At 50.5% G+C, this 15,482-nt stretch overlaps 1 protein-coding gene across 3 annotated transcripts in view; it reads left to right on the top strand.

Annotated features, from left to right (window-relative positions):
• Positions 1-15,482, top strand: part of GIGYF1 (GRB10 interacting GYF protein 1) — a 1,351,771-nt gene that overhangs the window by 1,069,754 nt on the left and 266,535 nt on the right. The gene's annotated exons all lie outside the window — the stretch shown is intronic.

Genomic DNA, 15,482 nt, shown 5'->3' with positions numbered 1-15,482 from the left:
GACAAGGTTCCGAAAGCTGCAGACAGGCTCAGCTCATGCTAGAGCACCATCTCACATGTTACCAAGCACTCTGCCTCCAGGATTGTCAAGGCCTGCCATAGGAGTGACTGATAGGTACACATGTGTCTATATGTAAGTTAGGTATAGGAATACTACACCTAAGCAAGGGGTGATTACACGACCTTGCCCCAGCTGAGTGATCAGCCAGTTGTGTCAAAATGGAAGGCCAGGTCAGGGGTGGCATAATACATGCTGCAGCCCCTGGTAGGCCTAGGGTACACCTATGCCCTGGGTACCTAGGGTACACTGTACAGGGGCCAATAAGGTGATCCTATCCAAATGGGTTATGCACCTAAAGTACATAGTATTAATTTAGAGAGAGAACAGCAGGGCTGTGGGTCTGATTAGCAGGCCCACAGCCACATCTAAGTCGAAAACCAGTAAAGCAAAAGCAAAAAGTGGGGGTGAACATAGAAAGCAGACCCTACTCTCCTACACCTCCTGCATCTTCATATTCCCGCACGCGAGACTACATATGCGCCCGCTTCAGGAGTGCCTAGCACGTCAGTGGAATCAGGCTCAAGGACAGTTGAAAGACCTAGTGTTGGTGAGCGGTCGGGCATACAACTCTCTGCATTGGTGGAATCCACACAACCTTTGCAAGGGCCGATCATTCCAAGATCCTGTTCCACAAATAATACTGACGGCGGACGCGTCTCTCCAGGGATGGGGAGCTCATGTACTCAATTACACAGTGCAGGGACTATGGACGACACAGCAACAGAAGATGCACATCAACCTTCTGGAACTGATGGCTATCTTCCTGGCAATGAAGGCATTCAAAGTACACTTGTGCAACAAAGTCGTGTTTATCCGGACGGACAACATGACTGCCATGTACTACATACAGAAGCAGGGAGGAACACACTCTCCACAGTTGTCTCATCTGGCTCAGAGCATGTGGAAGTGGGCCATTCAGAGGAACATGTTCCTCATGGCGGAACACCTCCCGGGCAAGGACAACCAGATGGCGGATCTGCTCAGCAGACACAGCCACCAAATGCACGAGTGGGAGCTACATCCATCAGTACTCCAACCGTACTTCCAGCAGTGGGGTCATCCAGAGATAGACCTATTCGCCACAAGGGAAAACGCAAAATGCCAAAGCTTTGCCGCCAGGTTTCCGCATCCACAGTCGCAGGGCAATGCGATATGGATGAACTGGTCAGGCAGATTTGCGTACGCTTTTCCCCCAGCGCCATTAATACCGCTAGTGGCACGCAAACTAAGGCAACACTCAATGACACTCATCCTGGTTGCTCCAACGTGGGCACGCCAGCCATGGTACACCACGTTACTGGAACTGTCCGTGGTGCCGCCTCAAAGACTGCGGCTAACACCCAAACTTTTAACACAGAACCATGGCGAAATTCAGCACCCAGATCAGCAACAGCTGAACCTGGCGATCTGGCTCCTGAAGTCTTAGAGTTCGGCTACCTGAACCTGCCTCCAGAATGTATGAATATCCTCAAGGATGCCAGGAGACCCACGACCAGAGCTTGCTATGCGGCTAAATGGAAAAGATTTGTCATTTACTGTAAAAACAATGACATTAATCCGCTGGATGCATCCATTCAGAACATCATCTGTTACCTGTTACACTTATACTGATGCAATCTGGCATACAACTCCATCCGTATACATCTAACCGCAATAGCGGCCTATCTTCAGAACAGGCAGCACCTCTCTTTATTCAAAGTACCTGCCATCAAAGCCTTCTTAGAGGGACTCAAAAGAGTGATTCCTCCAACTCACCCACCGGCACCGATGTGGAACCTGAATGTGGTCCTCACCAGATTAATGGGGCCACCTTTTGAACCTCTACATTCATGTGAGATTCAATTCCTCACCTGGAAAGTAGCCTTCTTAGTGGCAATCACTTCATTGAGAAGAGTTAGTGAACTCCAGGCACTAACCATTCAAGAGCCATTCATACAGGTTCACGCAAACAGGGTCGTACTACGGACCAACCCCAAATTCATGCCTAAAGTGATATCGCAGTTCCACATGAATCAAACTATTGAACTGCCTGTTTTCTTTCCAAATCCAGAAAATGTCGCGGAGAGAATGCTCCATACACTAGATGTAAAGAGGGCCCACATGTACTATATAGACAGAACAAAGGATTTTAGGAAAACAAAACAACTGTTCGTTGCCTTTTCTCCACAACACAAGGGCAACGCCATTTCCAAAGCAGGGATAGCCAGATGGATCGTTAAATGTATTCAAATTTGCTATGAAAAAGCTAAACGCACATTAACGATTCCTCCCAGAGCCCACTCTACACGAAAGTTAGGGGCGTCCTTGGCTTTCCTAGGGAATATTCCTTTAGAGGAAATATGTAGAGCAGCCACATGGTCCACTATACATACATTTACAAAACACTACTGTGTAGATGTACATTCCAAACAGCAGGCAGCTGTAGGACAGGCTGTTCTCAAGATCCTTTTTCGGACTGCTGAAGCTGGCACGGGCAGCCGCCGCTAATGGAGGGACTGCTATATAATCTATGCACAGATATGAATTCAGCAGCCCACATGCCTCGAACTGAATATGCTACTTACCAGTATGCATCTGTTCTTGGCATGTAGGGCTGCTGACATATCGCCCACCCTCCTCCCCGGCGCCTGTAGCGACTGCAGCACTCAGAATTACTGTATAGCATGGTCATCACTTACGGTATCTACTCCATCACTGCCACAATGGCGAAAAACAATCTGAGGATGGAGAGGATGCCCATACGCACTGTAGTCCAGGGGAGGAGCCACCTATCTCGTGATACTTCGAAGACTCTTCCAGGACAACAATGTGCAATCATCCGGACCCAACACTAGGCGGCGATCTATGCACAGATATGAATGTCAGCAGCCCTACATGCCAAGAACAGATGCTTACTGGTAAGTAGCATATTCATTAAAAATCATTACAGTACTTAAGTCGACTTTCATCACTTGATTCTGAGAACTGACCCAGGACTGAATCTAGGATCCAGTCCTGGAATGCCAAAAGTAATCTAAAAAGTAATCTGTTGCAAATAACTTGAATTTACCATTGAGCTCAATGTATTGTTGTGTTTAAAATAGTTGCCTACTGCAACCACTTGTAACTGTTTACTAAAGTCTATTGCATATTGCAAAAGTATTTATATGAAACATCTACTGTTGAGAAAGTATATTTTAACTCCAAGTGTTGGTTCTAAAATAAAACAAGCATATATTTTTTATATATAAACCATTGGCCTAGAGTTCAGTTATTGAGTGTGTGAAACCATTTGCTGACTGAGTGTGTACAACAAATGCTTTACACTGTCCTCTGGTACTGCCTGGTACTGCCTTACTGCTCGACCAAGCTACCACTTTAGAGAGTAAGGTTATACCTAACTTTAACCTCTGTCAAACCCTGGGGGACTGTGTACTCTGTACACCCTGTACCTACTAAGGAACAGTATATACAGAGCCACTTTCTCACAGCGGAGGGTGTGAAAACAGGATGAGGTGTCAGCGTTGATTTGGCTGTCCATCGTGAGTTCGGAGTGATTCCCAGGTTGCATGGGTGGGGGTGGGCTTCCAAGGCAGGGGGCCAGGTGTTCCAGGCATTTGGGTGAGGGTCTATGAGGACTGCTTCGGTTATGTCTGTGTTGAGTTGTAGGCAGCTGTTCTTCATCCATCTGGCGCCTGCTTCAATTCCTTCTTGAAAGTTGTGTTTGGAGATGTTTGGTTCTTTGGATAGGGAGAGGATGAGTTGGGTGTTGTCGGCATAAGATACGATGTTGAGTCTGTGTGATGTAACGATGGACATGAGAGGGGCCATGTAGACGTTGAACAGGGTGGGGCTGAAGGAGGATTCTTGGGGGACTCCGCAGATGGTTGTTGTGGGATCCGAGAGGAAGGGAGGGAGTCCGACTCGCTGCATTCGGCCAGAGAGAAAAGAGCTGATCCCGTCGAGGGCTTTGTTCCGAATTCCTGCGTTATGGAGTCTGAGGGCTAGGGTGCGGTGTGAGACTGTGTTGAAGGCTGCGGAGAGGTCCAGGAGGATGAGGGCCACAGTCTCTCCTCTGTCGAGGAGGAAGCGGATGTCCTCTGTCACGGCGATAAGGGCGGTTTCGGTGCTGTGGTTCTTTCTGAATCCTGATTGGGAGGAGTTGAGGATATTGTTTTTGACAATGAAGGAGGCGAGTTGGCTGTTGACAGCTTTTTCCAGGACTTTCGCCGGGTACGGACGCAAGGAGATCGGTCTGAAGTTCTTGAGGTCGGTGGGGTCTGCAGAGGGTTTTTTCAGGAGAGGGTTTATCTTGGCGTGTTTCCAGTCTTTAGGGAATAAGGTGGTTTCGAAGGAGTGGTTGATGATTCTTTGCAGCTCAGGGGCGATGTCTGCGGCTCTGTTGTATATGTGGTGGTGACAGGGGATCATGGGGGCCCCGGAGTGGATGGTCCACAGTCATGAGGGTGTCTTCGATGCTGAGGGCGGTCCAGCTGTCCAATGTCAGTTGTGTGGTGAGGGGAGCAGTAGGAGTGGGTTCCTCGTGGGAGTTGTTGTCGTCGGAGATGTCATAGATGGTCTTGATTTTGTGATGGAAAAACATGCTGAGTCAGTCGCAGAAGTCCTTGTAGGGTGGAATGTTGGTAGACTCACTGTTGGGTTGGGCGAATTCTTTGATGCCGAAGAGTTCTTTGCTGTTGTGTGCGTGGGTGGAGATTCTGTTCTGGAGTGCTTTCTTCCTTGAGTGTCTGAGTTTGTGGTGTGCGGTGGGGGCTGGTTTGTTGTTGTTTGCTGGGGTTTTGGAGTTTCTCCATAGCTTTTCAAGGCGTCTGCAGGTTCGCCTTGATTCCCAGAGTTCTGTGGCGAACCAGCTGGCTTCCTTGGTGTGTGAGTTGGAGGATTTCTTGAAGGGGGGCAATGGTGATGGCGCAGTTGGTGATGCATTTGTGTAGGGTGCGGGCGGCAGTGGTAGGGTTGTAGTCAGTGGCGGTGGTAGCGGAGCCGCTGAGGGTTGCGGTGAGCTGATCTTTGGAGATCTTGTTCCAATTCCTGCTGGAGTGGGCGTCTGCGGGACATGTTTGTTTTTGAGGTGAAGTGGACGCAGCGGTGGTCCGTCCATGGGAGTTCGGAGTTGTGGCTGAAGGTGGTCGAGTTTCCTGCTGTGAAGATGGGGTCGAGGGTGTGTCCTGCTGAGTGCGTTGGTTCTGGTACGATCTGTTTGAGTCCAATGATGTGGAGGTTGTCCAGGATGGAGTTGGTGTTGGAGTCTTGGTGGTTGTCGAGGTGGAAGTTGAGGTCTCCCAGCAAGGTCTATTCGGTGGAGGTGATGGAGTGCGGGATGGTAATGTCGGTGATTGAGTTGGAGAAAGGTGTGCTGGGTCCGGGGGGGAGGGAGGGGTGTCTGTAGAGGAGGGTGCCTCGGATGGAGCCTGTGTCTTGAAGTGGAGGTTTTCTATTAGCTCTGAGGGTCCGTTGGTGTGAGTGTGAGTGCTCAGGCAGAGGTTGGCTTTGTAAGAGAGATTTCAAGCACAATTCAAGAAGGTTACTCAAGTGATTTCTCCTCCTCAAGGCTAGTGTGTAAACAAACATGTGGCCCTGTATGTGGAATTGGCCTCCTGAATTCCTGCGATTTGTCTGTGATAGAACTTCCTCTGTATAGTACTGTATGCTTAATGCATACAAGCTTCAAGATTCTCCTTGACTTAATGGGAAGTAATTTCAAAGAAACCAAAAAGGGTAAGATGTGGCCAATTTTTCTAGGGGCTCTGACTAGTCTACTTTATGCATTTAGTGGTGATCTAGGGGACGCAAGGTGTCTTATGACAAGTAGGGAGCTATAATCCAATGTGGAAATACATAGGTTTGCACTAATTGCTTATAATTCGAATCCTAGTGGAACCTTTAGATACAACAGAGGTCTTTGTTAAAATTCTCACCAAACTTCTCAGTTTTCAGTGTACCCAGGGTACTATAACCAGAGAAGCCCTCTTAAGGGCTGCAGCACCTATTGTGCCACCCTTGGAGGTCCTGTACCTTCACGCTCACACACTGCCTTTGCAGACTGTGTGTTTTGGTGCAGAACAAAGTGAAGAGTTGACATGGCACACATCCCTGTGTGCCATGCCTGCAACCCACTGCCCTGGCATAGATCAGTCACCCCTCTAGCTAGGTGCACTGTAACAGTAGTGAGGGTACAGGTGCTTGAGCCCTGTACCCCCATAGTTTCTTAGTCCATTCTTAGACATTGTAAGTGCAGTGCTGCCATTAAGAGTATATAGTGCTGGGAGTTTGTCATTACGAACTCCACAGCACCATAATGGCTACACTGAAAACTGAGAAGTTTGGTATCAAACTTCTCGGCACATTAAACCCACACTGATGCCAGTGTGGGATTTAATTAAAAATGCACACAGAGGGCATTTTAGAGATGCCCCCTGAAAACTAACCTACCACTAGTGTCCAGGCTGAGTGGCTGCTTTCAGCTGCAACCACCAGACCTGTTTCTGGATCCCTGGGTTTGAGAGCCTGCTGCTCTTGGGGGCCTGAAACCATGCACATCCGGGGACGAGGTGCCAAGCCTCCTCCCCCAGAATGGGCAGGGTCCACGAAGGGGAAGCTTCAATAGCTTGCCGCCTTTGTGAACTTACCCAGGCCACTTGCTGCTTTCAGCAACTGGTCCCCACTGGTTCTGGCCTCCTTTTTGAGCGGGAGAACCGGCGAAAGAAACAAGTGAGGAAGAGAGGTGTGCCCACCTCTGCCAATTCCACCCCTCAGGTGGGGGAGGCGAGGTGATGCTCCCACAGGAGGGTGGCATAATAGGGGGTATACCCACCTCAGGGAAATGACCCATTGGTCCTAACATTTTACCTACCTGTAACGCCTCTAAATCTAATATTTAGGGGCACCCTTGAACCTTACTTCCTCAGACCAGAAGAAACTACAAGAAAAAAAGGACCGAACAGCTGTGCCAAAGCTAACAGAGAGACTCCCACTGACTTGGCCCCAGCCCTACCAGCCTGTCTCAACCTCGAACCTGCTCCTGCGAAATCCCGGTGTGTCCTGCAGCCAGGAGCCTTGAAAATCCTGGAGGGCCTGCCTGCCTTCAACCACAAGTACTGTGTCTACCTTGAACACCGGATTTGTTTATCTGCAACCTCTGGCCGGACACCGTGAATCCGCACCACTGTGCACCCGCTGTCCATGTCACAAGCTCGAGTGGGCAAACACCACGAGGAGGTCTCCCTGGTGATCCTGACTCAAAATCCGGTGACTCCTGACCTGCCTTAAACCTCCAGCCAACGCCTGCAGCCCAAATCCGGAAGGTCCCCCACACCGCGACCAGGAGCTGGTAAGAAGATCCGACCCTAAAAGGTATCCCTGCACCTGACGCCCCAAGGCGGTGGGTTGCCTAAACGAAGGTGTCTAACCAACCCCCAACATGCTAACTTACCTCTCAAAGTGGTGGTCACACCCAGAAGACCTTCGTCCCTGAGCCTGCAGTGCCTTTGCAAACCGGAGTTTCCCCATTGCAAACAGGGCGCCCGATCTCGAAACAGCACCCTGCACCTGGCTGCCCTAGTGCCGCTGAGAGCGCACCTTTGGTGCTACTTTGTTTCCCCATTTGCCCTGAGCTAAAGTCCAGGAGCTTTACTCCCACAACCAAGTGGCCTGCTAGTCAGCAGCCACCAACCAGAGCTCCCCTATCCCCCATTGGATAACAGTGGGCCTCAGCACTCTACACCCAGCCGCCCTAGTGCAGCTGAGGCTTTAAAGAGAGTACATACCTGACCCTGGGGGCCCCTTACCCCCGGGATCTCAACTCCCACTACCGAATAATTACCCTAAAACTGATAACACTATGTTCGAGGCATATGCGCTGCAGAATACATACTTGTGCATAGATCGCCATCTGGTGTTGGGCTTGGATGATTGCAGGTTGTTGTTGTCTTGGAAGAAGTCTTTGTAATCTCGAGATAGGTGACTCCTCCCTTGGACGATAGTGCGCATGGGCATCGACTGCATCTTTAGATTGTTTTTTTCTGCCATCTGATTCGGATGTAACTTTCGGCGTTCCGGTTCGGTACCGTGTTTCCAAACCATTTCGACGCGCAAACCATCACTACTCGACAGTATTGTTTTCGTTCGTGTGACTTCGACCCACTAACCCCAAACTCCTCGATTCCTGTCGTCGACGCCGGCCGCTGGGCCTATTGGCGCCATTCGGGCCTACGGCTAATGGAAAGGAATCTTATTTAAAAAATGCTCCCAGTGTGGAGCTAAATTTCCACACAGTGACCACCACAAAGTCTGCAACCTTTGCCTCTCGCCAGAGCACGAAGAAAGGTATTGCCAAGCCTGTGCCTCTTTTCGATCTAAAAAGACTATCTGTTATCGCCGGGCTTGACAACACGTTATGGCTCAACAGGCTTCACAAGTGTGAGAAGTTGGCCTGATATATGATGTCACTAATTCTAGTGTACACCTTGTATCAGTCCAAACTACCCTTATGGTGATTGGGTGTAAAGTCAACCTTATAGACCAGCTATCCTAGTGGTAGCATGGACAAGAGCAGTCTTAGGCTAAACTCTGTATGGCATGTGAAGCCAGCTGTTATACCATTTGCAATCCCTTGAATATCAAATGAAAGGACACCACAACAGATGTATATAAAAGTAGGATGTATTTATTCTAGTCAAAATACCCTCAGCACTCTTTGAGATTCGAGGTAAGTACAACACAGTCTTATTTAAGCATACATAAGTCGCACAGGTAAGTAATACAGTTAGGCCCTAGGGGCTATGCAAACCATATACTAAGTAAGTGGTATAAGGACCACTGTCACGAACACAGGTTAGGCCTAGGCCTAGGCCTAGGGAATCGCTGGGGCTACACTATACTACCAGTTACTAGGCAGTGGGAGGCCCACGGGATTCAGGTGCAGAGTGGAAACACTCATGCGTAAAAGTCGATAGAAATGGTGATGTTTAGAAATAAAGAGTTTTAGAACACTTCGGAAGGAGCTAGGAGTTAGAGACTTGGAAACTAGACCCTAGGCTAGTCAATACCCTTGTGAGCACCGGAGTACTCAGTTTACCTAGCCCACGGGCTGTGGGTGCATAGGTGTGAACTTGCGTCGGGTTTCGTCGTCGACTCCTATGGATGCCTGAAGAAAAGGTGCTGACAGGCAGTCAGTGAAGAGTGTCCGGTGGATTCCAAGGTTGGAATCAAGAAGGAGGGTACCTGCAAGCAGAGGGGACAGAGTCTAGGTCACCAGCCAGGAGCCGGGAAGGAACCAGGCGATGTCGTGAAGTTGCAGGTGAAGAGGTGAAGCTTGTCGCAGCAGCCACGGGTACCAGGAGGCGTCGAGGACGACCAGAACCAGGAGGCGAGCTGTGCCACGAGGGCTCTTGCTGTTGGCGGCGTCGGTGTCGAGTTTGGACCCAACAAGCCTTGGCAAGCGCAACCCACACAGGATGAAGGATTCGCTTCTGTTGCAGACCAGGAAGGCCTGAGGTGCTTCTCTTTCACAGGGAAGCAAGGGCCAGTCTGGAGGAGCCAAACCAGCAGTGGAAAGTCAAGGGTTCATCGTCACAGAGGTTACTAGCCAACGGGCAAGCAACCGGACAGACGCGTCGAGCAGGAACATGCAGAAGGGCCCCAACGCAGAACTCGTGGAGTGTGGAGGGCTGATCTTTGGTGCAGATGGTGCTCGGGGTTGGGGCTTCTCAATCCCCAGAGCACAACTTCGAGGATGCCTCAGAAGCTGCGCTGGAAGCTAGTAGCCAATATTCCCAGGTAGACGGTCCCACGTCTCTTGTCGCCTCCACGGATCTCAGCTTTGCTGTGTATGTGGATCAGGGTCGGAGAAGTCTGGAAGTCAAGGCGCTGGTCGGGCTCTGCAGTCGGTTCCTCGTAGAACTTGGGGCAAAACAAACAGCAGGTCGCTTGTTGGTGCCTGTTTGCACAGGGTGGCCACTCCTTGGCCACAAGGGAGATTCTTCAGTCTTCTTCCGTAGTCGAATGTCGAAGGTCCCGAGTTTCTGTTCAAGTTGCAGTTTTCAGGATAATCCAAAGTCCTAGGGACTCAGCTCCCACTCTTATACTAATCTGGGGGGCTGGGTTACCTGCTAGGTCCCTCCTATGGGTGGGACCAGGGAGGGGGGTGGTTACACCCCCTTCCCTTTGTCCAGTTTCGCGCCAGGACTGGGGCTGGAGTGCCCCAGCACCGGTTTGAACCGGACTATGCATGGGTCACCTTGTGTTCCCCAGGCAGTGTCTCGTTTCTTTCATCCCTCCCTGCCCCAATACACTAAGTCCTGTCTAGGGTGGTGCTAGCACCTCCCAAGGCAGGAAACCTATTGTCCAAGCCTACCTCGCTGGAAGGACTCCCAGCAGTCAGACTTGTGTCTGTGGCAGCAGCATCCATTTTGTGATGCTAGGGCTCTGGTTAACTTTAACCGGGTAGTAGGTCTTCAACATGTCTTCTCCCTCTAGAAGGGAGGAATACTATCCTCATCGCCAGAAATGGTGTGGGGGTATTATTCCAAAGTGGTAGACACCTTACACGACATGTTTCGATAAAGCCAAACCATAGTTACCATAACCGTCTAAGATTATAAGGCACTTTAAGAGTATATGGTAGGCGTTATCATAGAACAGCTATAAGGACATGGTTCCGAAAGCTGCAGACAGGCTCAGCTCGTGCTAGAGCACCATCTCACATGTTACCAAGCACTCTGCCTTCAGGATTGTTAAGGCCTGCCATAGGAGTGACTGAAAGGTTACCCATGTGTCTATATAAGGCAGGTATAGGAATACTATACCTAAGCAAGGGGTGATTACACGACCTTGCCCCAGCTGAGTGATCAGCCAGTTGTGTCATGATGGGAGGCCAGCCAGGGGTGGCATAATACATGCTGCAGCCCCTGGTAGGCCTAGGGTACACCCATGCCCTGGGTACCTAAGGTACACTGTACAGGGCCCTAGAGGGTCATCCTTACCAATTGGGTTATGTACCTTTTGTGTATAAAAATCTGTTATTCCTTGGCAAAAAAGGACCCTCCTGTTGAGCTGCGAGCCCATTCTACTCGGGCCACGGCGGCTACTACTGCTTTGGGACGGGGAGTCCCTTTGCAGGACATCTGTCAGGCGGCGACGTGGGCTTCGCTGCACACGTTTGCCAGGCGCTATTGCCTAGACAGCAAAGTCCGGAGGGATGGCTTCTTTGGCCGTTCTGTCCTCCAGGACTTTCTGGTGTGATCTTGGTTCGCAGACCCACCACCGGGGTTGGTATTGCTTGGGTATCTATTCTAAGGTGAGGAATCTAACTAACGTGTTTCTTTCAGATGAACAAGTTACTTACCTTCGGTAACGATGTATCTGTAAGAAACATTAGTTAGTTAGATTCCTCACCGACCCACCCATCCTCCCCGTTCTGCGAACCGACATCTACGGTTAAGGCGGTCCTTTTCAGGGCCCTAGATTTTTTGGCACCAGTGTCGGTCTCTTGCATGGCTCTGCGTTCCTGGCGCGGAAAGCTATGTACAAGAACTGACGTCAGCGCGCGAGGGCGGCGTCTAAGTACTCTGACGTCATTCTGGCGCACGACGCCAACGACGGACGCGGAGCCGCAGACGACGCCTAGCAACGCGCAAGGGGTATTGCTGACGAAAAATCTTCCGGATCCAGTCTGACGCCTGGGGATATTCTAAGGTGAGGAATCTAACTAACTAATGTTTCTTACGCATACATCGTTAACGAAGGTAAGTAACTTGTTCTTCCGGCCAAGCTTCCCGCCAGAGTGGGGGGTTGCAGTGGCCTGGGGAAACTCCAAATGGCGGCATGCCTTTGAAGCTTCCCTTTTGCTCATCCTGGGGGAGGAGATTTCTCACCTCACCCAGGATGTGCATTGTTGCAGGCCCGGGAGAGCAGGGGCTCTCCCACCCAGGGGTCCAGCAACGTGTCTGCTGTGTGGCAGCCTGGGCAGCCTCAGAGCAGACGTGGATTGTAGGTCAGCTGTAAGGGGGCATCTCTAAGATGCCCTCTGGGGTGCTTAGTACATTAAATCCCACACTGGCATCAGTGTGGGTTTAATGTGCTGAGAAGTTTGATACCAAACTTCCCAGTCTTCAGTGTTGCCATTATGGTGCTGTGGAGCTCGTGTTTGACGAGCTCTCAGCCCCATGTACTCTTAAATGGCAGCACTGCACTTACAGTGCCCAGGAATGGACCCGGGTACTGTAGGGGCACAGGGCTCCTGCTCCTGTGCCCACACCATAGGCGTAAGGCACCCAGCTAGAGGGGTGACTGATATATGCCTTGGCAGTGTAGGTGATGGGTATGGCACACAGAGATGTGTGCCATGTCGACTCTTTGCTTTGTCCTGCACCCAGACACTCAGCCTGCAAAGGCAGTGTGTGTGTAAGGGTACAGGGCCTCTAAGGGTGGCACAACGAGTGCTGCAGCCCCTAGAGGCCTTCCCTGGCCACAAGGCCCTGGGTACCTAGGGTACCATTTACCAGGGGCTGACATGTGGCTAGGGTTTGCCAATTTGGAGTTTGTGTGTTTTAAGGAAGGAACATAGGCCCTGGGCACCTGATTGGCAGGAGTCCAGGGTACACTTAATCAAAGTACATTCAGCAATTTAGCAAAACGTGGGGGCATACCATGTAAGAAAGATGGCACTTTCTCACAGTAAGCATTCAACACTTTTCAGTAATAAGTTGCTGAATATAGAACAGTTTGAAAATGCAATTGAAATTGTACTTAGAGTTAAAGGGGATGCAGTTGGTTGCAACACTTAGCAAAAAAGTACATTGAAATGAATAGGCTTTTTCAGTAAATGATAGGCAAGTTACTTTTTACGTTACTTTTCTAACTCGGTGCTTGACATTTCCTGAAAACAGGTAAGTAAATACGTTTTGGTTATTCATGCGATTTTTAAAGAATATTTGTAAATTTCAAAATTCCAACTTTTTAGAAGATAATTGTCAATGTTATCCTATGGAGGAAAAACAAGTTATCGGTTCACATGTAACTTATCGACTGTGGGAGTAAAGGTTCTGGGGTTAGACTCAGGGGTCCCCCAGGGTCAGTGATGCACTCTTGTTGCACCCTCAGCGGCACTAGGGCGTCCGGGTGCAGAGTGTTGTTGTCCAATGTTATCCAATGGTGGATAGGGGGCCTCCGGTTGGTGGCTGCTGGCAAGCAGGCCACTGGGTTGTGGGAGCAAAGCTCCTAGGGTATAGGTCAGGGCAAATGAGGAAACAAAGTAGCACAAAAGATGCACTAGGGCAGCCGGGTGTGCAGGGTGGTGTTTCGAGGTCGGTGCCCTGCTGTTTTCAATGGAGAACCTCCGATTTGCAAAAGCACTGCAGGCAGGGAGACAAATGACTTGTGGGTAAGGATGGGAATTTCCCGCTTTCGGAATTTGCGAAATTTCCGCAGTTCCGCAGGGAACACGGACTAGCCGAAAAATCCGCGATCCGCTGCATTTGTGAGCATTGGTGAGTAGAGGTATTGCACAAAATGGTGGTATCTTCTTGGATAAACGTGCTGGGCAGGATTCATTCTGGCACGATGCTCCGGTTACAAAAATTAAACCTCAACAGGAAGCACTTACAGATGTAAGGCAGGTGCCCGAGTTAGTGTCGGATGCAGGGGCGCCATGTGGGGTCAGATCTTCTTACTAGCTCCGGGTCGCGGTCAGGGAGTCCTTCTGGATTTAGGATGAAGGTGTCAGCTGGAGGCTTGAGGCAGGCCAGGGGTCGCCGGATCTTGGGTCAGGATCGCCGGGGTGACCTCCTCATGGTGTTTTTCCACTCGAGATAGAGCCGGGTTCGGCGGGTGCAGAGTGGGCTGGATTCATGGTCTCCGGCTGCTGCCAGAGGGTGCAGTTGAACAAATCCAGTGTTCACGGGAGAAGCAGTCTTTGGATGTGAAGGCAGGCAGGTCCTCCAGGGTTTTCGAGGTTGCTGGCTGCAGGACGCACCGGGATTTCACAGGAGCAGGTTCGAGGGGAGACAGGCTCGTAGGGCTGGGGCCAAGTCAGTGGGCGTCTTAATCTTGTTAGCTGGCTGCACAGCTGTTCGGTCCTTCTTCTCTTCTTGTCGTTGCTGGATCAGAGGAAGCAAGGTTCAAGTGCCCCCTAACTACATTTAGGTGCGTTACAGGTAGGTAAAGGGCAGGGACCAATGGATCCCTTCCCTGGGGTGGGTACACCCCCTATCGTGCCACCCTCCAGTGGGAGGGGGGCAGGAGCCTGTCACTGGTTGGTTGGTTGGGTCCCCCCATCCTCAAGATGGCGGGGACTCAGTGTGGTGCTTCACCTCGCCTCCCCCACCTTAGGGATGGAGTTGGCAGAGGTGGGCACACCTCTTTTCCTCACGTGTTATTCCTGCTGGTTCTCCCGCCCAAAGTGGGGGGTAGAACCAGTGGGGACCAGTTGCTGAAAGCAGCAAATGGTTTGGGGAGGCTCACAAAGGCGGTATGCTTTTAAGCTTCCTCTTCGTGAACCCAGCCCATCCTGGGGGAGGAGGCTTGGCACCTCGTCCCAGGATGTGCATTGTTTCAGGCCCCAGAGAGCAGCAGGCTCTCGACCCAGGGGTCCAGAAACATGTCTGGTGATGGCAGCTGAAAGCATCCACTCAGCCTGGACACTAGTGGTGGGTTTGTTTTCAGGGGGCATCTCTGAGATGCCCTCTGTGTGCATTTTTCATTAAATCCCACGCTGGCATCAGTGTGGGTTTAATGTGCTGATACGTTTGATACTAAACTTCTCAGTTTTCAATGAAGCCATTATGGTGCTGTGGCAAACTCCCAGCACTATATACTCTTAATGGCAGCACTGCACTTACAATGTCTAAGAATGGACTAAGAAACTATAGGGGTACAGGGCTCATGCCCCTGTACCCTCACCACTGGCATAGGGCACCCAGCTAGAGGGGTGACTGATCTATGTCAGGGCAGTGGGTTGTAGGCATGGCACTCAGGGATGTTTACATGTCGACTCTTTACTTTGTTCTGCACCAAAACACGAGTCTGCAAAGTGTATGTGTGTGTGTATATGCACAATAAGTGCTGCAGCCCTTAGAGGTCTTCTTTGGTCACAGTGCCCTGGGTACTTGTGGTACCATTTACCAAAGACTGACCTGTGGCCAGAGATGCCAATTGGGTTAGTTTTGGGGAAAGAACACAGGCCCTGGGAACCTGATTGGCAGGGACCCAGGACACACAAAGAAAAAGTGCATCAGTTGTCTGGCAAAAAGTGGGGGGAGGGGGGGTACTGCAACAAAAACCCACTTTCCTACACCACCTCACAAAGGCAATCCTTTCTCCATATCAGGAATTGCTAGGTGGATTGTCAAGTGTATTCAGATTTGTTACCACTAAGCCAAAAGGACTCGCAGTAACTCCTAGAGCACATTCCACTCGCAAATTAGGAG

Source organism: Triturus cristatus, chromosome 12, assembly GCF_964204655.1.
Source record: "Triturus cristatus chromosome 12, aTriCri1.1, whole genome shotgun sequence".
Lineage (NCBI taxonomy): Eukaryota > Metazoa > Chordata > Amphibia > Caudata > Salamandridae > Triturus > Triturus cristatus.
Note: the sequence above shows the minus strand (reverse complement) of the source record. Positions and strands in the feature narration are given on the sequence as shown.